This window comes from Mustelus asterias, unplaced genomic scaffold (assembly GCF_964213995.1).
Source record: "Mustelus asterias unplaced genomic scaffold, sMusAst1.hap1.1 HAP1_SCAFFOLD_1136, whole genome shotgun sequence".
NCBI lineage: Eukaryota > Metazoa > Chordata > Chondrichthyes > Carcharhiniformes > Triakidae > Mustelus > Mustelus asterias.
Genome location: NW_027591081.1, coordinates 71,551 through 94,000, shown reverse-complemented (window position 1 = coordinate 94,000; position 22,450 = coordinate 71,551). Strand labels below are relative to the sequence as shown.

At 51.1% G+C, this 22,450-nt stretch overlaps 1 protein-coding gene across 2 annotated transcripts in view; it reads left to right on the top strand.

Annotated features, from left to right (window-relative positions):
- LOC144487927 (smoothelin-like protein 2) overlaps positions 1 to 22,450 on the top strand; it is a 53,389-nt gene that overhangs the window by 897 nt on the left and 30,042 nt on the right. The gene's annotated exons all lie outside the window — the stretch shown is intronic.

The following is a 22,450-nucleotide window of genomic DNA, read 5'->3' as shown; positions in this document are numbered from 1 at the left end:
AGGGACAGGATTTACTCACATTTGGAAACAAATGGATTTATTAGTGACAGACAGCATGGTTTTGTGAAGGGGCGGTCGTGCCTCACTAACTTGATTGAAGTTTTTTGAGGAAGTGACGAAGGTGATAGATGAGGGAAAGGCAGTGGATGTTGTCTACATGGACTTCAGTAAAGCCTTTGACAAGGTACCTCATGGTAGACTGGTAGGAAAGGTGAAGTCACATGGGATCAGAGGAGAGCTGGCAAGATGGATACAGAACTGGCTTGGCCATGGAAGACACAGGGTAGCAGTAGAGGGGTGCTTTTCTGAATGGAAGGCTGTGACTAGCAGTGTTCCACTGGGACCAGTTCTGGGATCTTTGTTGTTCGTAGTATACATGAATGATTTGGAGGAAAACGTAGCTGGTCTGATTAGTAAGTTCGCAGATGACACAGAAATTGGTGGAGTGCGGATAGTGAAGAGGATTATCAGAGGATACTGCAAGATATAGGCCATTTGGAGACTTGGGCAGAGAAATGGCAGATGGAGTTTAAGATGTGGAGATGCCGGCGTTGGACTGGGGTAAACACAGTAAGGAGTCTAACAACACCAGGAGGAGAACAGATTTCCACTCCATCTGACGAAGGAGCAGCGCACCGAAGGCTAGTGGCGTTTGCTACCAAATAAACCTGTTGGACTTTAACCTGGTGTTGTTAGACTCCTTACTAGATGGAGTTTAATCCAGACAAATGTGAGATAATGCATTTTGGAAGGTCCAATGCATGTAGGAATTATAAAGTAAATGGTGGAACCCTTAAGATATTGATAGGCAGAGAGATCTGGCGTACATGTCCACCAATTACTGAAAGTGGCAATGCAGGTGGATAAGGGAGTCAAGAAGGCATACGGCACGCTTGCCTTCATCGGCCGGGGCATTGAGTATAAAAATTGGCAGGTCATGCTGCAGCTGTACAGAACCTTAGTTCGGCCTCATTGAGAATATTGTGTACAATTCTGGTCGCCACACTGCCAGAGGATGTGGATGCTTTGAAGAGGGTACAGAAAAGGTTTACCAGGATGTTGCCTGGTCTGGAGGGTATCAGTTATAAGGAGAGGCTGGATAGACTGGGACTTTTTTCTCTGGCACGCAGGAGGCTGAGGGGTGATCTTATAGAGGTCTATAAAATAATGAGGGGCATAGATCAGCTAGATAGTCAATATCTTTTCCCAAAGGTAGGGGAGTCTAAAACTAGAGGGCATAGGTTTAAGGTGAGAGGGGAGAGATACAAAAGGGTCCAGAGGGGCAATTTTTTCGCACAGAGGGTGGTGAGTGTCTGGAACAAGCTGCCAGAGGTAGTAGTAGAGGCGGGTACAATTTTGTCTTTTAAAAAGCATTTAGACAGTTACATGGGTAGGATGGGTATAGAGGGATATGGGCCAAATGTGGGCAATTGGGATTAGTTTAGGGATTTGAAAAAAAAGGGCAGCTTGGACAAGTTGGGCTGAAGGGCCTGTTTCTATGCTGTAAACCTCTATGACTCTATGAGAGGTTAGATAAACTCGGTTTGTTCTCACTGGAACGGCAGAGATTGAGGGGTGACCTGATAGAAGATTATGAGGGACATGGACAGAGTGGATAGTCAGATGCTCTTTCCTAGGGTAGAAAAGTCAGGTACTCGGGGGCATAGGTTTAAGGTGCGTGGGGAAAAGTTTAGAGGAGATGTGCGAGGCAAGTTTTTTACACAGAGGGTGGTGACTGTCTGGAACGCGCTGCCCGGGGAGGTGGTGGGATCAGGTACGATAGCGGCATTTAAGGGGCAACTAGATGAATACATGGATAGGATGGGAATGGAAGGATACGGACTCCGTAAGTGCATACGGCTTTAGTTTAGGGAGGCATCATGATCAGCGCAGGCTTGGAGGGCCGAAGGGCCTGTTCTTGTGCTGTACTGTTCTTTGTTCTTTGTTCTTTGCGATTCAGCACCAGAGCAGCTTTCCTGGAATGTCTGGTCTACAGGGTCAGTACAACAAATACTCATTGAGTCCCCGACACATTGACTCTCACTGGGGTACGGGTCCCACACACACTGACTCTCACTGGGGTACGGGTCCCACACACACTGACTCTCACTGGGGTACAGGTCCCACACACACTGACTCTCACTGGGGTACAGGTCCCACACACACTGACTCTCACTGGGGTACAGGTCCCACACACACTGACTCTCACTGGAGTACGGGTTCCACACACACTGACTCTCACTGGGGTACAGGTCCCACACACACTGACTCTCACTGGGGTACAGGTCCCACACACACTGACTCTCACTGGGGTACGGGTTCCACACACACTGACTCTCACTGGGGTACGGGTTCCACACACACTGACTCTCACTGGGGTACGGGTCCCACACACACTGACTCTCACTGGGGTATGGGTTCCACATACACTGACTCTCACTGGGGTACGGGTCCCGCACACACTGACTCTCACTGGGGTACGGGTCCCGCACACACTGACTCTCACTGGGGTATGGGTTCCACACACACTGACTCTCACTGGGGTACGGGTTCCACACACACTGACTCTCACTGGGGTACGGGTCCCACACATACTGACTCTCACTGGGGTACGGGTCCCACACATACTGACTCTCACTGGGGTATGGGTCCCACACATACTGACTCTCACTGGGGTACGGGTTCCACACACACTGACTCTCACTGGGGTATGGTTCCACACACACTGACTCTCACTGGGGTACGGGTTCCACACACACTGACTCTCACTGGGGTACGGGTCCCACACACACTGACTCTCACTGGGGTACGGGTCCCACACACACTGACTCTCACTGGGGTACGGGTCCCACACACACTGACTCTCACTGGGGTACGGGTTCCACACACACTGACTCTCACTGGGGTACGGGTCCCACACACACTGACTCTCACTGGGGTACGGGTCCCACACACACTGACTCTCACTGGGGTATGGGTTCCATACACACTAATTCTCACTGGGGTATGGGTTCCACACACACTGACTCTCACTGGGGTACGGGTCCCACACACACTGACTCTCACTGGGGTACGGGTCCCACACACACTGACTCTCACTGGGGTATGGGTTCCATACACACTAATTCTCACTGGGGTATGGGTTCCACACACACTGACTCTCACTGGGGTATGGGTTCCATACACACTGACTCTCACTGGGGTATGGGTTCCATACACACTGACTCTCACTGGGGTATGGGTTCCACACACACTGACTCTCACTGGGGTACGGGTTCCACACACACTGACTCTCACTGGGGTACAGGTCCCACACACACTGACTCTCACTGGGGTACAGGTTCCACACACACTGACTCTCACTGGGGTACAGGTTCCACACACACTGACTCTCACTGGGGTACGGGTTCCACACACACTGACTCTCACTGGGGTACAGGTCCCACACACACTGACTCTCACTGGGGTACAGGTTCCACACACACTGACTCTCACTGGGGTACGGGTTCCACACACACTGACTCTCACTGGGGTACGGGTTCCACACACACTGACTCTCACTGGGGTATGGGTTCCATACACACTGACTCTCACTGGGGTATGGGTTCCACACACACACTGACTCTCACTGGGGTACAGGTTCCACACACACTGACTCTCACTGGGGTACGGGTCCCCCACACACTGACTCTCACTGGGGTACGGGTCCCACACACACTGACTCTCACTGGGGTACGGGTTCCACACACACTGACTCTCACTGGGGTACAGGTTCCACACACACTGACTCTCACTGGGGTACAGGTTCCACACACACTGACTCTCACTGGGGTACGGGTTCCACACACACTGACTCTCACTGGGGTACGGGTTCCACACACACTGACTCTCACTGGGGTACGGGTCCCACACACACTGACTCTCACTGGGGTACGGGTTCCACACACACTGACTCTCACTGGGGTACGGGTCCCACACACACTGACTCTCACTGGGGTACGGGTTCCACACACACTGACTCTCACTGGGGTACGGGTTCCACACACACTGACTCTCACTGGGGTACGGGACCCACACACACTGACTCTCACTGGGGTACAGGTTCCACACACACTGACTCTCACTGGGGTATGGGTTCCACACACACACACACTATCGCATGGGAAGGAGGGACAGGAGATCAGCAACTTTCTTGCTTCTGCTCACATTGCAGCAATCCCACCAAAAATACCCCCTCTCCAGCCTGCCCGGTGGGTGTGGGTCTGCAGAGAAGGCAAAGCTGTGAGGCCCCATGGTGGAATAGTCCGGTAACAAGTCACACTGTGGAGGTGCGAGTGACCACTAATCTCCAACCATCCCTCCCCACCCTGCTGTCCTACAACACCTCCACAACATTCCCATTTCACCCCCCAAATCGCTGACACTGTCCTTCACCAGAAACTCACCGACTCTGTATCACACAGTCTGGAACAGCTGATTTATAACTGATTGGATACATGTGAATCTCATCATGTCATCAAATAACCCGGAGCAGCAGCTCACCTCAACAACACTCAGGCTTTATATTGTCTCCAACAGAGCATCCTGATTCCATGCCCTTTGCCCTGCCTTTTCCCCAGACCCCTGCACATTGTTTCACTGTCCTATCGAACCTGCCTCCGCCACACTTCCAGGCGGTGTATTCCAAACCCAAACCACTCACTGTGAGAAAAACCTTATTTCTCACATCACATTTGCTTCTTTTGCAAATCACTTTCAATCTGCGCCCTCTCATTCTTGATCCTTTTTACAAGCGGGAACAGTTTCTCCCTATCTACTCTGTCCAGTCCCCTCGTGATTTTGAACATCTCTATCCAATCTCCTTCTCTCGAAGGAGAACAATCCCAACCTCTCCAATCTATCCTCATAACTGAAGTTTCTTATCCCTGGAACCATTCTTGTAAACCTCTTCTGCACTTTCTCCAATGTGTTCACATCCTTCCTACAGTGTGGTGCCCAGAACTGTACACAATATTCCAGATGAGGTTTAAATTGTGTTTTTTATAAATTCAACATAACCTCCTTGCTCCTGTATTCTGTGCTCCTATTAATAAAGTCCAGAATACAGTGTGCTTTATTGATTGCTCTCTCCACTTGTTCTGCCGCCTCTATGTTCATACACACACATATATATTCCAGTGTTATACAGTGAAAGATCCGTCCCCACAAGCACTGTACCCACACAGTCTCTGACCTGCGCCCTCAGCACTGTACCCACAGTCTCTGACCCATGCCCTCAGCACTGTACCCACAGTCTCTGACCCATGCCCACAGCACTGTACCCACACAATCTCTGACCCATGCCCACAGCGCTGTACCCACACCGTCTCTGACCCGTGCCCACAGCGCTGTACCCACACAATCTCTGACCCATGCCCACAGTGCTGTACCCACACCGTCTCTGACCCGTGCCCACAGCGCTGTACCCACACCGTCTCTGACCCGTGCCCACAGCGCTGTACCCACACCGTCTCTGACCCGTGCCCACAGCGCTGTACCCACACCGTCTCTGACCCGTGCCCACAGCGCTGTACCCACACCGTCTCTGACCCATGCCCACAGCGCTGTACCCACACAGTCTCTGATCTGTGCCCACAGCGCTGTACCCACACAGTCTCTGATCTGTGCCCACAGCACTGTACCCACACAATCTCTGACCCATGCCCACAGCACTGTACCCACACAATCTCTGACCCATGCCCACAGCGCTGTACCCACACCATCTCTGACCCGTGCCCACAGCGCTGTACCCACACCGTCTCTGACCATTTAACTGCAAGGCACTCTGTCGAAGGTGAATGTTTTCTGCGGCTAAACAATGATCAGAATGGAAACTTTGACCTTTCCCATTTGACCCATTTGAAGAGAAGGTGTTACAGGCTAATAGGCTGGAGGAAATAGATGTTCGGAGGGAGGATGTCCTGGCAGTTTTGAATAAACTGAAGGTCGATAAGTCCCCTGGGCCTGATGAAATGTATCCTAGGATTCTTTGGGAGGCAAGGGATGAGATTGCAGAGCCTTTGGCTTTGATCTTTGGGTCCTCGCTGTCCACGGGGATGGTGCCAGAGGACTGGAGAGTGGCGAATGTTGTTCCGCTGTTTAAGAAAGGGAATAGAATTGACCCTGGTAATTATAGACCGGTTAGTCTTACTTCGGTGGTTGGTAAATTGATGGAAAAGGTCCTTAGAGATGGGATTTACGACCATTTAGAAAGATGCGGATTAATCCGGGATAGTCAGCACGGATTCGTGAAGGGCAAGTCGTGCCTCACAAATTTGATAGAATTTTTTGAGGAGGTAACTAAGTGTGTTGATGAAGGTAGGGCAGTTGATGTCATATACATGGATTTTAGTAAGGCGTTTGATAAGGTCCCCTATGGTCGGCTTATGATGAAAGTGGGGAGGTGTGGGATAGAGGGAAAGTTGGCCGATTGGATAGGTAACTGGCTGTCTGATCGAAGACAGAGGGTGGTGGTGGATGGAAAATTTTTGGATTGGAGGCAGGTTGCTAGCGGAGTGCCGCAGGGATCAGTGCTTGGTCCTCTGCTCTTTGTGATTTTTATTAATGACTTAGAGGAGGGGGCTGAAGGGTGGATCAGTATATTTGCTGATGACACCAAGATTGGTGGAGTAGTGGATGAGGTGGAGGGCTGTTGTAGGCTGCAAAGAGACATAGATAGGATGCAAAGCTGGGCTGAAAAATGGCAAATGGAGTTTAACCCTGATAAATGTGAGGTGATTCATTTTGGTAGGACTAATTTAAATGTGGATTACAGGGTCAAAGGTAGGGTTCTGAAGACTGTGGAGGAACAGAGAGATCTTGGGGTCCATATCCACAGATCTCTAAAGGTTGCCACTCAAGTGGATAGAGCTGTGAAGAAGGCCTATAGTGTGTTAGCTTTTATTAACAGGGGGTTGGAGTTTAAGAGCCGTGGGGTTATGCTGCAACTGTACAGGACCTTGGTGAGACCACATTTGGAATATTGTGTGCAGTTCTGGTCACCTCACTATAAGAAGGATGTGGAAGCGCTGGAAAGAGTGCAGAGGGGATTTACCAGGATGCTGCCTGGTTTGGAGGGTAGGTCTTATGAGGAAAGGTTGAGGGAGCTAGGGCTGTTCTCTCTGGAGCGGAGGAGGCTGAGGGGAGACTTAATAGAGGTTTATAAAATGATGAAGGGGATAGATAGAGTGAACGTTCAAAGACTATTTCCTCGGGTGGATGGAGCTATTACAAGGGGGCATAACTATAGGGTTCGTGGTGGGAGATATAGGAAGGATATCAGAGGTAGGTTCTTTACGCAGAGAGTGGTTGGGGTGTGGAATGGACTGCCTGCAGTGATAGTGGAGTCAGACACTTTAGGAACATTTAAGCGGTTATTGGATAGGCACATGGAGCACACCAGGATGATAGGGAGTGGGATAGCTTGATCTTGGTTTCAGATAAAGCTCGGCACAACATCATGGGCTGAAGGGCCTGTTCTGTGCTGTACTGTTCTATGTTCTATGACCCCTTTCTCTGTTTCCTTGGTGAGTTTGGGTCACGTCACGCTGTGACTGTCATGATTGTGTGACTGTCCGTATTGGGTGACAGTTGGGATTGGGTGACTGTCGGGATTGTGTGACTGTCGGGATTGTGTGACTGTCGGGATTGGGTGACTGTCGGGATTGGGTGACTGTCGGGATTGAGTGACTGTCGGGATTGGGTGACTGTCGGGATTGGGTGACTGTCGGGATTGTGTGACTGTCGGGATTGGGTGACTGTCGGGATTGGGTGACTGTCGGGATTGAGTGACTGTCGGGATTGGGTGAATGTCGGGATTGGGTGACTGTCGGGATTGTGTGACTGTCGGGATTGGGTGACTGTCGGGATTGAGTGACTGTCGGGATTGGGTGACTGTCGGGATTGAGTGACTGTCGGGATTGGGTGACTGTCGGGATTGTGTGACTGTCGGGATTGTGTGACTGTCGGGATTGAGTGACTGTCGGGATTGGGTGACTGTCGGGATTGTGTGACTGTCGGGATTGTGTGACTGTCGGGATTGTGTGACTGTCGGGATTGGGTGACTGTCGGGGTTGTGTGACTGTCGGGATTAGGTGACTGTCGGGGTTGTGTGACTGTCGGGATTAGGTGACTGTCGGGGTTGTGTGACTGTCGGGATTGTGTGACTGTCGGGATTGTGTGACTGTCGGGATTGGGTGACTGTCGGGGTTGTGTGACTGTCGGGATTAGGTGACTGTCGGGGTTGTGTGACTGTCGGGATTGTGTGACTGTCGGGATTGTGTGACTGTCGGGATTGTGTGACTGTCGGGATTGTGTGACTGTCGGGATTGGGTGACTGTCGGGATTGTGTGACTGTCGGGATTGAGTGACTGTCGGGATTGGGTGACTGTCGGGGTTGTGTGACTGTCGGGATTGTGTGACTGTCGGGATTGTGTGACTGTTGGGATTGTGTGACTGTCGGGATTGTGTGGTCAGGTTTAGCCAGGTGGACAGTGAACCGCCGTGACAGGTGCAGGTGGAGGTACAGGTGCATTTTGGGGGTCCGGGGATTCCAGTGTGCCAGGGGTTAAGATGTGATGGGAACATTCGGAGGAAAAGCAGGGGGAGCTCCGCATGGTGTTGTGGGCAACACCACTAAAACAGTTTATCTGCTCATGATCACATCGCAGTTTGTGGGATCTTGCTGTGTACATACTCATTGCTACAATTGCTACATTACAATCGTGACTGAACTTCAGAAAGTACTTTGCTCGTGTGAGGTGTTTTGCTACCTGCTGAAGTTGTGGCAGGCACTATACAAATGCAACTCTTTTCTTTTACTCAGAATAAACCCCACAGAATTAAAAAAATCGTTCTGACATCAGTGAGCTGTTTATCTGTTTGAGCTGGTAACACGGCGAGAGATCATCACTCATCATCACTCACTTTACACTGCAGAGAGCGCGGAAGGGAGAGACAGAGAGACAGAGAGATAGCTGCACAGACATTGAGACATAGACAGGGTGGAAGAGATATCGACAGAGAGCAAAGACAGAGTGATGGAGAATGAAAGACAGAGAGAGAGAGAGGCACACAGAGAGAGAGAGACACACAGAGAGGGACACAGAGAGACACAGAGAAACTGACACAGAGAGGGAGAGATACAGAGAGAGACACAGAGAGAGACACACAGAGAGACAGTGAGAGAGACACAGAGACACAGAGAGAGACACAGAGAGAGACACACAGAGAGAGGCACAGAGAGAGACACATAGAGACACAGAGAAATAGACAGAGAGAGAGACATACACACAGAGACAGACAGAGACACACAGAGACAGACGCAGATAGACACAGACAGAGACACAGAGAGGCATAGAGAGACAGACAGAGACACAGAGACACCCAGAGAGACACACAGAGAGAGACAGAGAGAGAAAGACACAGTGAGAGACACACAGAGAGAGACAGAGAGAGAAAGACACAGTGAGAGACACACAGAGAGACACAGAGGAGAAGAAAGGCGACACAAGGTCCTGGAGGACAGAACGGTTCATGATGGTTTTGTTCCAAATTCAATGTTTCTAAACCTCAGTGAATGGAAAACATTACAATAAAATCTCAGTCAGATAAACAGATTCTCAGAAATATTCTCAGAAATAGCACTCAGAGTGCCAATTTGAAGCCAGAATGGATGACTCACCGTGCGGTGACATTTCAGTTCAGGGTTTGACTGAGAAAAGGTCAGGCTGCTTCAGGTGGGTAATATCCAAACTGAGAATGAACTCACACTCACTCTGTACCCATTGCCAGCACAAACCCTCCCAGGACAGGTACAGCACGGGGTTAGATACAGAGTAAAGCTCCCTCTACACTGTCCCCATCAAACACTCACAGGACAGGTACAACACGGGGTTAGATACAGAGTAAAGCTCCCTCTACACTGTCCCCATCAAAAACTCCCAGGACAGGTACAGCACGGGGTTAGATACAGAGTAAAGCTCCCTCTACACTGTCCCCATCAAACACTCCCAGGACAGGTACAGCATGGGGTTAGATACAGAGTAAAGCTCCCTCTACACTGTCCCCATCAAACACTCCCAGGACAGGTACAGCACAGGATTAGATACAGAGTAAAGCTCCCTCTACACTGAACCCATCAAAACATTCTCACCTTTAGGTACAAGTGCCGAACTGTCAGAGGGTCAGTACTGAGGGAGTACCGCACTGTCAGAGAGTCAGTACTGAGGGAGTGTTGCACTGTCAGAGGGTCAGTACTGAGCGAGTGCCGCACTGTCAGAGGGTCAGTACTGAGGGAGTGCCGCACTGTCAGAGGGTCAGTACTGAGGGAGTGCCGCACTGTCAGGGGGTCAGTACTGAGGGAGTGCCGCACTGTCAGAGGGTCAGTACTGAGCGAGTGCCGCACTGTCAGAGGGTCAGTACTGAAGGAGTGCCGCACTGTCAGAGGGTCAGTACTGAGGGAGTGCCGCACTGTCAGAGGGTCAGTACTGAGGGAGTGCCGCACTGTCAGAGGGTCAGTACTGAGGGAGTGCCGCACTGTCAGAGGGTCAGTACTGAGGGAGTACTGCACTGTCAGAGGGTCAGTACTGAGGGAGTGCCGCACTGTCAGAGGGTCAGTACTGAGGGAGTACTGCACTGTCAGAGGGTCAGTACTGAGGGAGTGCTGCACTGTCAGAGGGTCAGTACTGAGCGAGTGCCGCACTGTCAGAGGGTCAGTACTGAAGGAGTGCCGCACTGTCAGAGGGTCAGTACTGAGGGAGTGCCGCACTGTCAGAGGGTCAGTACTGAGGGAGTACTGCACTGTCAGAGGGTCAGTACTGAGGGAGTACTGCACTGTCAGAGGGTCAGTACTGAGGGAGTGCCGCACTGTCAGAGGGTCAGTACTGAGCGAGTGCCGCACTGTCAGAGGGTCAGTACTGAGGGAGTGCCGCACTGTCAGAGGGTCAGTACTGAGCGAGTGCCGCACTGTCAGAGGGTCAGTACTGAAGGAGTGCCGCACTGTCAGAGGGTCAGTACTGAGGGAGTGCCGCACTGTCAGAGGGTCAGTACTGAGGGAGTACTGCACTGTCAGAGGGTCAGTACTGAGGGAGTGCCGCACTGTCAGAGGGTCAGTACTGAGGGAGTACTGCACTGTCAGAGGGTCAGTGCTGAGGGAGTGCCCCCCTGTCAGAGGGTCAGTATTGAAGGAGTGCCGCACTGTCAGAGGGTCAGTACTGAGGGAGTGCCGCACTGTCAGAGGGTCAGTACTGAGGGAGTACTGCACTGTCAGAGGGTCAGTACTGAGGGAGTGCGGCACTGTCAGAGGGTCAGTACTGAGGGAGTGCGGCACTGTCAGAGGGTCAGTACTGAGGGCGTGCCGCACTGTCAGAGGGTCAGTACTGAGGGAGTGCCGCACTGTGAGAGGGTCAGTACTGAGGGAGTGCCGCACTGTCAGAGGGTCAGTGCTGAGGGAGTGCCGCACTGTCAGAGGGTCAGTACTGAGGGAGCACCGCACTGCCAGAGGGTCAGTTCTGAGGGAGTGCTTCACTCAGGGAGGCTCGTGGCTTTTGCTACCAAATAAACCTGTTGGACTTTAACCTGGTGTTGTGAGACTTCTTACTGTGTTTACCCCAGTCCAACGCCGGCATCTCCACATCAGTTCAGGGTTTGACTGAGAAAATGTCAGGCTGCTTCAGGTGGGTAATATCCAAACTGAGAATGAACTCACACTCACTCTGTACCCACTGCCAGCACAAACCCTCCCAGGACAGGTACAGCACGGGGTTAGATACAGAGTAAAGCTCCCTCTACACTGTCCCCATCAAACACTCACAGGACAGGTACAGCACGGGGTTAGATATAGAGTAAAGCTCCCTCTACACTGTCCCCATCAAACACTCCCAGGACAGGTACAGCATGGGGTTAGATACAGAGTAAAGCTCCCTCTACACTGAACCCATCAAAACATTCTCACCTTTAGGTACAAGTGCCGAACTGTCAGAGGGTCAGTACTGAGGGAGTACCGCACTGTCAGAGAGTCAGTACTGAGGGAGTGTTGCACTGTCAGAGGGTCAGTACTGAGCGAGTGCCGCACTGTCAGAGGGTCAGTACTGAGGGAGTGCCGCACTGTCAGAGGGTCAGTACTGAGGGAGTGCCGCACTGTCAGGGGGTCAGTACTGAGGGAGTGCCGCACTGTCAGAGGGTCAGTACTGAGCGAGTGCCGCACTGTCAGAGGGTCAGTACTGAAGGAGTGCCGCACTGTCAGAGGGTCAGTACTGAGGGAGTGTTGCACTGTCAGAGGGTCAGTACTGAGGGAGTGCCGCACTGTCAGAGGGTCAGTACTGAGGGAGTGCCGCACTGTCAGAGGGTCAGTACTGAGGGAGTACTGCACTGTCAGAGGGTCAGTACTGAGGGAATGCCGCACTGTCAGAGGGTCAGTACTGAGGGAGTACTGCACTGTCAGAGGGTCAGTACTGAGGGAGTGCCGCACTGTCAGAGGGTCAGTACTGAGCGAGTGCCGCACTGTCAGAGGGTCAGTACTGAAGGAGTGCCGCACTGTCAGAGGGTCAGTACTGAGGGAGTGCCGCACTGTCAGAGGGTCAGTACTGAGGGAGTACTGCACTGTCAGAGGGTCAGTACTGAGGGAGTACTGCACTGTCAGAGGGTCAGTACTGAGGGAGTGCCGCACTGTCAGAGGGTCCGTACTGAGCGAGTGCCGCACTGTCAGAGGGTCAGTACTGAGGGAGTGCCGCACTGTCAGAGGGTCAGTACTGAGCGAGCGCCGCACTGTCAGAGGGTCAGTACTGAAGGAGTGCCGCACTGTCAGAGGGTCAGTACTGAGGGCGTGCCGCACTGTCAGAGGGTCAGTACTGAGGGAGTGCCGCACTGTCAGAGGGTCAGTACTGAGGGAGTGCCGCACTGTCAGAGGGTCAGTGCTGAGGGAGTGCCGCACTGTCAGAGGGTCAGTACTGAGGGAGTGCCGCACTGTCAGAGGGTCAGTACTGAGGGAGTGCCGCACTGTCAGAGGGTCAGTGCTGAGGGAGTGCCGCACTGTCAGAGGGTCAGTACTGAGGGAGCACCGCACTGCCAGAGGGTCAGTTCTGAGGGAGTGCTTCACTCAGGGAGGCTCGTGGCTTTTGCTACCAAATAAACCTGTTGGACTTTAACCTGGTGTTGTGAGACTTCTTACTGTGTTTACCCCAGTCCAACGCCGGCATCTCCACATCATGAATGCTTCACTGTCAGACTTTGATCATCTGTGTTAAAATCCACATATGTGTGACTTAGAGTGAAAATGAATTTGATAAAAATTGGGACATTTTCACTGTGAGTGGGTGATATACACTGACCAGTTATTTTTATTGGGTCTGTATTTTCACTGTCAATTCTATGTGGATGCTGTCAGGAGTTTACACCTCAGGAACAAGACTCTGGGGAAGAAGCTGGGATGTGACTGTGGATGAATAGGAACAGATGCAGGCACTGGAGGCTTTTACAGAACCCTGTTTATTGGGGTGGTTGCTGGCAGCAGCCTCCCTGTCGATTCCAGGCCACAGACTATTCAATGCTTCAGTTGGGTAGCAGTAAATCATCAGCTGGGACTGGCCTTTGAAGTGAGTGTCCATTGGGAGAGAGGGGGAAGCTGTGAATTGTACCCGGTTAACAGGTCAGTGCTGTGAAACTGGGCTGGATCAAGTGAGGATTGATGCAGTGGTCAGGTTTACAGTGCGCCCTTGCCAGCTCCCACTTTCTTCTGCCTAGCCTGACACCTCAATGCACCTCACCTCCAGGAGCATGGACAGTGACGGAACAATAGAACATAGAACATAGAACATTACAGCGCAGAACAGGCCCTTCGGCCCACGATGTTGCACCGACCAGTTAAAAAAAAAACTGTGACCCTCCAACCTAAACCAATTTCTTTTCGTCCATGAACCTATCTACGGATCTCTTAAACGCCCCCAAACTAGGCGCATTTACTACTGATGCTGGCAGGGCATTCCAATCCCTCACCACCCTCTGGGTAAAGAACCTACCCCTGACATCGGTTCTATAACTACCCCCCCTCAATTTAAAGCCATGCCCCCTCGTGCTGGATTTCTCCATCAGAGGAAAAAGGCTATCACTATCCACCCTATCTAAACCTCTAATCATCTTATATGTTTCAATAAGATCCCCTCTTAGCCGCCGCCTTTCCAGCGAAAACAATCCCAAATCCCTCAGCCTCTCCTCATAGGATCTCCCCTCCATACCAGGCAACATCCTGGTAAACCTCCTCTGCACCCTCTCCAAAGCCTCCACATCCTTCCTGTAATGTGGGGACCAGAACTGCACACAGTACTCCAAGTGCGGCCGCACCAGAGTTGTGTACAGTTGCAACATAACGCTACGACTCCTAAATTCAATCCCCCTACCAATAAACGCCAAGACACCATATGCCTTCTTAACAACCTTATCTACTTGATTCCCAACTTTCAGGAAGCCCATCTTATTCACACAGAGGTTCAGTGTAACTGGGAGTGGGCTCAAGTGGGAGCCCGAAGCCTGTCTGTGCCACTCTCCCCCAGTGTTAATAACTGGGCCACTTTATCTCCACCTTTTGGATGTAAAGGGCCTCATTGTCAGTGTTTTGAGGGAGCTCTGGGGTGTTCCCCTGGTATCGCATGACCGATATTCAATCAACATCACAAAAACCAATGGTCTGCTAATTTTCTCATTGCAGTTGGTGGGATCTTGCTGTGTACCACAAAGACTACGGCACGGTGGCACAGAGGTTAGTTAGCACTGCTGCCTCACAGCGCCAGGGACCCAGGTTCAATTCCAGTCTTGGATCACTGTCTGTGCGGAATCTTCACGTTCTCCCAGTGTCTGTGTGGGTTTCCTCCGGGTGCTCCGGTTTCCTCCCACAATCCAAAGATGTGTGGGTTAGGCTGATTGGCCATGCTAAATTGTCCATTAGTGTCACAGGGGACTAGCAGGGTAAATATGTGGGTTATGGGAATAGGGTGGAATTGTTGTCGGTGCAGGTTTGATGGGCCGAATGGCCTCCTTCTGTACTGTAGGGATTCTATGATTCTATGGCTACATGTCAAAGGTTCTGCATTGGCTTTGGGACATCATAGGGTGGCTATAGAAATGCGACTTTCTTTCTATAATTATCCCAGGGAAACAACTCACCGACAACCCCTTCCAAACCCACCACCTCTGCCATTTGAAGGACAAGAGGCAACAGGTACCTGGGAACAGCACTACCTACAAGTTCCCCTCCAAGCCACTCAATTATTGCATTTCCTTCACTGTTATCAGTTCAAATCCCTCCTTAACAGAACAACATGCTGGCCGACACATTCTGTGATGCTAATGGCCTGTCAATGAATAACTACAATGAAGGTTCCTTCTCCCAATCTCTGTCTAGGGTCCCTAAGGGGTGCGAGGGCACAGTAACAAGCCTTTGGCCCATTGTATCCATGCTAGCTCTCTGTACAGCAAGCCACAGTCCCATTTCCCCTCTCTGTCCCCGTAGCCCTCAACTTTCCGTCCAAATTCCCTTTGAATCATTCATCCTCCCCATTTCCACCACCCTCGTGGACAGAGAGTTCCAGGTCATTACCACTCTCTGCATCTCCTCTCAAAACCATAAATCCATGTCCCCTCATCCTTGTACATCAGCTAACGGGACTGATTTTCCCTTGTCTACCTTATCCAAACCTGTCCCAATCCGGTAAACCTCTATCTGATTTCCCCTCAACCTCCTTTACTCAAGCGGCCCATCTGGGTTCTGTGTGCGGCCCCCATGAGACATGTTGTTGACCGTTGCCCAGGTGCAGGGTTCCCACATTCCGCTGATTCCCGTCCACATGGTTTTTTCCCGATCATTGTGACTGAAGTGATTTACAGGTAAAGCAAAGGTGAGTGAAGTGAGGTGTGCGCTGATTCTCACATTGACTGTGAGAGCCGTGTGCTCCCGCTGCGTCCAGAGTGTAAATATTTCTGTTGTTTTTACCATTCGAAGTCGATGACAGTTCTATTAATAGAGAAACGATGAAGCATTTTCTCTATGAAATATTCGGCGTGTATTAAATGTATTTAATCTTACCCATGGGGTCACGGTTGGTGAACAAGCCTGATTTCGATCCTGCGGCCCACTCAGATGGAGGAGGGGCCACTCACGCTGCCCACTCACTAGCCTAGGTTGCCCATCACTGCTGTCGGTTCGTTAGGCTGATTTCTGGGATGGTGGGAATGGGGTTGTCTGAAAGGAAAGGTTGAGCAGATTGGGCCTGAACTCATTGGAGTTTAGAAGAAAGAAAGATGATCTTCTTGCAACATGTAAGATTCGAAGGAGGCTTGATAGAGTAGATATTGAGAGGATGCTTCCCTCGAGGTGGCGTTAGAACCAGGTGGCACAGTTTAAGGATAAGGAGCCTCCCATTTCAGACTGAGATGAGGAGTTGCCTCCCTCCGAGGGTGGTTTGTTTTTGGAATTCTCTTTTCCAGCGGAGCTTGGCTCATTGAACACATTCAAGGCCGATTGGGACAAATTGTGATTGACAAGCGAGTCGAGGATTACTGGGGGACAGGAACGTGGAGCTGAGGCTACACCCAGATCAGCCATGGTGAATGGTGCAGCAGGCTCGAGGGGCCCAATGGCTACCCCTGTTCCTCATTTTTATGTTCTTAGCATCTTTACCGTAATAAAATACCTTAAGGGGCTTCACGGGAATGGAACCATACTCGACTCAACACCAAGTCACACCAGGAGATACTCGGACAGATGACCAAAGGCTTGGTCAGACAGGGAGGTTTTCAGGAGCAAACGATATGAAGAGGGTAGAAGTTTCCAGAATCTAGATCCAGACAAACAAAAGCCTGGCCCCTCGAGAGGGGCTTTGGAAATGGAGGGCATACAAGAGGCAAGATTTGAAGGGGCGCAGAGATCACGGAGTGTTAGGGTTGGAGGAGATTACAGAGATGGGTTCCACATTATCTGATTGCATATTTGGGTAGTGGAAATCTAGAACTCTCGCTGAGGCTGGGGATTAGCAGAAACTGTTCAGAGGTCAGATGTTAATGGGTAAACGTATTAATGCTTGTGGAACCATGGGATAAAGGCCAGCCATGAGCTTATTGAATGGTGGAACAGGCTTGAGGGGCTGAATGGCCTCCTATTCTGGGAAAAACTCTAAATCATTCCAATTTGGTGAACAGACCTTTTCACTGTGAAAGTAGGAATTAGAGCGCTTATCCCATATTCCCAAAGGAAGGAACTGTCCAAATGGATTCAGTTTACAGTTGTTATAAAACTTGACTGGAGGCAGTTAATGGATCAAATGGTCAAAGGAACAGAGAGAGAGAGAGAGAGAGTGAGTGAGAGAGAGAGACAGAGAGAGAGACAGAGAGACGGAGAGAGTGAGGGAGAGAGAGAGACAGAGAGAGAGAGTGAGACAGAGAGAGAGTGAGTGAGAGAGAGAGTGAGAGAGAGTGAGAGAGAGTGAGAGAGAGTGAGAGAGTGAGTGAGAGAGAGAGAGTGAGAAAGTGAGAGAGTGAGAGAGTGAGTGAGTGAGTGAGTGAGAGAGAGAGAAAGAGGGAGAGAGAGAGTGAGAGAGAGAGGGAGACAGAGAGAGAGAGTGAGAGAGAGACAGAGAGAGAGACAGGCAGAGAGAGAGTGAGAGAGAGGGAGACAGAGAGAGAGAGAGCGAGAGAGAGAGGAAGAGGGAGACTGAGAGAGAGAGTGCGAGAGAGAGAGAGAGAGAGAGAGAGAGAGACAGAGTGAGAGAGAGAGAGTGAGAGAGAGAGCAAGAGAGCGAGAGAGAGAGCGAGAGAGACAGAGAGAGAAAGAGAGCAAGAGAGAGAGCGAGCGAGAGAGCGAGAGAGTCAGAGAGAGAGGGAGACAGAGAGGGAGACAGAGAGGGAGACAGAGAGGGAGACAGAGAGGGAGACAGAGAGGGAGACAGAGAGGGAGACAGAGAGGGAGACAGAGAGGGAGACAGAGAGGGAGACAGAGAGGGAGACAGAGAGCGAGAGAGAGAGCGAGAGAGAGAGCGAGAGAGAGAGGGAGACAGAGAGAGAGTGAGAGAGAGAGAGAGAGGGAGACAGAGAGAGAGAGCGAGAGAGAGGGAGACAGAGAGAGAGAGAGAGTGAGAGAGCAAGAGAGCGAGAGAGAGAGAGAGAGTGAGAGCGAGAGAGACAGAGAGAGAGAAACTGAGACAAAGGCAGAAACAGAGAGAGAGAGAGACAGTGAAAGAAGAGAGACACACAATGGGAGAGAGACAGAGAGAGATGGAGAGAGAAAGACAGAGGGAGAGAGGCAGAGGGAGAGAGAGGGAGGCAGAGAGAGGGAGAGGCAGAGAGAGAGAGAGGCAGAGAGAGAGTGAGGCAGATAGAGAGACAGAGAGAGAAATGCAGAGGGAGAGAGACAGCAATGGCAGTTTAACATTGTGGAAGGACATGGCCCTTTGGCTGGTGTGTTTGACAGGACCATCTGTTGCTGATCCATGTCGATCAGCGTGCTGGCTGTTTGTACCCCTCCCCCGCAGAGTTGCTGGAACATTCTGAGCAGCTGATGTCACCAGTTGCTCCAGCAGCTTTTCTCCTGCAGTTTCCTCTGTTTCGGTGTTTCTCCCAATCCTGGCTCCAGCCCCTCTTCCCGAGCCTCCCCCCTCCCCTATTCCCCACCCCCCACTCCCCTCCCCCACTAACAGCTGCCTCACATAAAATCACATTACACACTTGTGCTTTTTTTTAAGGCAAGATCCAGTTTGTCAACAATGCACTCACCATGAACACCAGCTGTGGAATCTTATTGCAAGAATCATTTATCTTCCAATTCTCAGCGGTGGGCTTATTCGCTGGCTGGCTAATCACACAATGTTACTGACTATAGGGTGAAAGGGCGATATGTAAATGGAAATCCTTTAACTCACGGAATCACACAGCACAGGAGGCCATTCAGCCCATTGTGCCTCTGCTAGCTCTTTGAAAGAGCTATCCAACTAACCTCAATCTATCCTTGCCCCACATTTGAACTTTTCCAGGATTTATCCAATTCCCTTTTGAAAGTTCCTGTTGAATCTGCTTCCTCCATCCTTCCAGAGCACAACAACTCGGTGTGTCGACAAACACATCTCCCCTCACATTCCCCTTCCCAAATGATCAAAATCACTCAGTTTGGGACACATCTAACTTCCGCTCAGAAACTGCACAGTATCACTTTTTATTCAGGATAAGAGAGGGCAGTTCACAGTTTCAGGATGAGGAGACAGTCCTTCACCCGTAAGTGTCATGAACCTTGGGCGGCAAGGTGGCACAGTGGTTAGCACTGCTGCCTCACAGCGCCAGGGACCCGGGGCGGCACGGTGGCACAGTGGGTTAGCACTGCTGCCTCACAGCGCCAGGGACCTGGGGCAGCACGGTAGCACAGTGATTAGCACTGCTGCCTCACAGCGCCAGGGACCCGGGTTTGATTCCTGGCTTGGGTCACTGTCTGTGCGGAGTCTGCACGTTCTCCCCGTGTCTGCGTGGGTTTCCTCCGGGTGCTCCGGTTTCCTCTGACAGTCCGAAGACATGCGGGTTAGGTGTATTGACCATGCTAAATTCTCCCTTAGTGTCAGGTGGACTAGTTAGGTAAAAGTGGGGTTATGGGGTGGGATTGTTGTCAGCGCAGGCTTGATGGGCTGAATGGCCTCCTTCTGCACTGTAGGGATTCTAAGATTCTTTGGAATTCTCTACCCCAGAGGGTTGTGAATGCTCCATTATTCGGGAAAGAGGGGATTGAGTTTTGGATTCTAGAGGAATCAAGGGATATGGGGAGTGGGCGGGAAAGTGGATTTGAGGCAGTTTTATTGAATGGTGGAGCAGGATTGAGGGGCTGAATGGCCTCCTCCTATCTCTTAAGATCTTATGTCACTTTGCTCTCCTTCCATTCCCTTTTTGGGAACCCAAGGTGTGAAGACAGCATTGAGACCAAAAACAAGAGAAGTCAACAAACAGTTTGGGTTTTAAAACCTGTAGGAGTTTGTTTATTTATTAGTGTCACAAGTAGGCTTACATTAACACTGCAATGAAGTTACTGTGAAAATCCCCTAGTCGCCACACTCCGGCGCCTGTTTGGGTACATTGAGGGAGAATTTAGCACGGCCAATGCACCCTAACCAACACATCTTTCAGACTGTGGGAGGAAACCGGAGCACCCGGAGGAAACCCACGCAGACACGGGGAGAACGTGCAAACTCCACACAGACAGTGACCCAAGCCGGGAATCGCTGTGGGGCAGCAGTGCTAACCACTGTGCCACCGAGGTTACTGGTGGTGAGGATTCAACAGGTTCAGAATGGAGTGAATGCAGGAGATGGTGCAATGAATCTTGACATTTCCACAATCCAGGGAGGTGGAAGATTGTGTGGGATCGGGGACAACAGTAATATCAAAACAGTGACTGGACGTCAGTCTAAGACAGGGAAACGCTTTAGAACATCCCGAAAGGTGCTATATAAATGCAAGTTGTCCCTTTACAGATGAGAGTGGAATTGCTGATTAGGCAACAAGCTGTTTTCTGTGACCAGGAACATTGAGTCTCTCCTGTCATGGGGACTGCGTCCACGTTTTAAACAGCACGGGTTTGTTAGACTTTGCACTTGTTAAGGAGAAGAGTTTAAGACCAGAAAAGGGGCAGGGTCCTGGGCTGGATAAGCTCCATTAACACCAGGGGAGAACGGGCCAGGAATATCGATGATTAGATACAAGAGGAGAGGTTAAAGAGATAAGAAAACCTGGAGTTGTTAGTGAGACTCATGAGGATATAATTAAACGGTCTTTGGAGAATTGAAAGAAGCCGGGGGAGGTGGGTGTGGGGAAGTGGGAGGTGGGTGTGGGGAAGGGGGAGGGGGGTGTGGGGAAGGGGGAGGTGGGTGTGGGGAAGGGGGAGGTGGGTGTGGGGAAGGGGGAGGGGGGTGTGGGGAAGGGGGAGGTGGGTGTGGGGAAGGGGGAGGCCTTCACTATTCAATGGGGGAGGGACGGTGCAGCGATTCAATCAATACCCTGAGAATTGGAGTTTGTGAGTACTGTTCACTGGAGAAAGGTGATGAGCGAACGGGATCGGGTTGGTGAAGGACAAACCCTCACTTGGAGCAGGGGGTGAGTGCAAGGGGGGCTCTCAGCCCTGAGACCCTGGCTTAACGGAGAAAGAGTCAAGAAGAGTCAAGGGGTGATCTTATAGAGGTGTGTAATGAGATCATGAGAGGCACGGATAGGGTGAGTGCACTCAGTCTTTTTCCCAGGGTTGGGGAATCGAGGACTAGAGGTTTAAGTTAAGAGGGGAAAGAATGAATGGGAACCTGAGGAGCACCTTTTCTACACAGAGGGTGGTGCGTGTGTGGAATGAGCTGCCGGGGGAAGCGGTTGAGGCAGGGACATTGACAACATTTAAAAGGCATTTGGACCGATACATGGATATGAAAGGTTCAGAGGGATATGGGCCAAATGCAGGCAAATGGGGTTAGCTTAGATGGGAATTTTGGTCGGCATGGACTAGTTTGGGCCAAAGGGCCTGTCTCCGTACCGGAGATTCTATGAAGAGTGATCAGTTATAATCTAAGACAGAGCGATGTGACTGAAAGTGGATAGTGTTCATATCTACAGTCGGACAGTGACAATACGCTGGTATCTGTTGGTCGGCAGTGGACATAGTCTCCAGCCAAGGCGATAGTCTAGACTGCCAGCGCTGGGAATCATTACTGGGCCGGAACCTTCCCCCGCTCGCCAGTGAGTTCGGGCTGATTGGATCATGATCTGGGGAGCAGGCCTGTCCAGTCTAAGGGACATCTGACCAATTGTAATGCCTCAGCTGCTAACCATGATTCTAATCAGCAAACTCAGGCAGACCAGGAACCCAATCCGGAACTTTCTAATCAGAACCATCCCACCTGGTAGATTCACCTGCTAACCCATTAGCTAGAAGGTGTGATGTTGTCATGCCTTATGTTTACAACAATGCCAACTTGCATTTATATAGCACCTTCAACACAGAATCATAGAACCCCTACAGTGCAGAAGGAGGCCATTCGGCCCATCGAGTCTGCACCGACCACAATCCCACCCAGGCTCTTATCCCTGTAATTCCACGTAGTTAACCTGCTAATCCCCCTGACACTAAGGGGCAATTTAGCACGGCCAATCCACCTAACCTGCAGATCTTTGGAGTGTGGGAGGAAACCGGAGCACCCGGAGGAAACCCACGCAGACACGGGGAGAACGTGCAAACTCCATAAGGCCACCAGAGGCTGGAATTGAACCTGGGTCCCAGACACTGAGGCAGCAGCGCTAATCACCGTGCCGCTGTGGTGCCCATCCCAGGGTTCCACAGGAGTGATTCATTCAGAATTTGACACAGAGGCACATGTGGAGGTATTAGGTCAAGTGATCAAAAGCTGGTGGT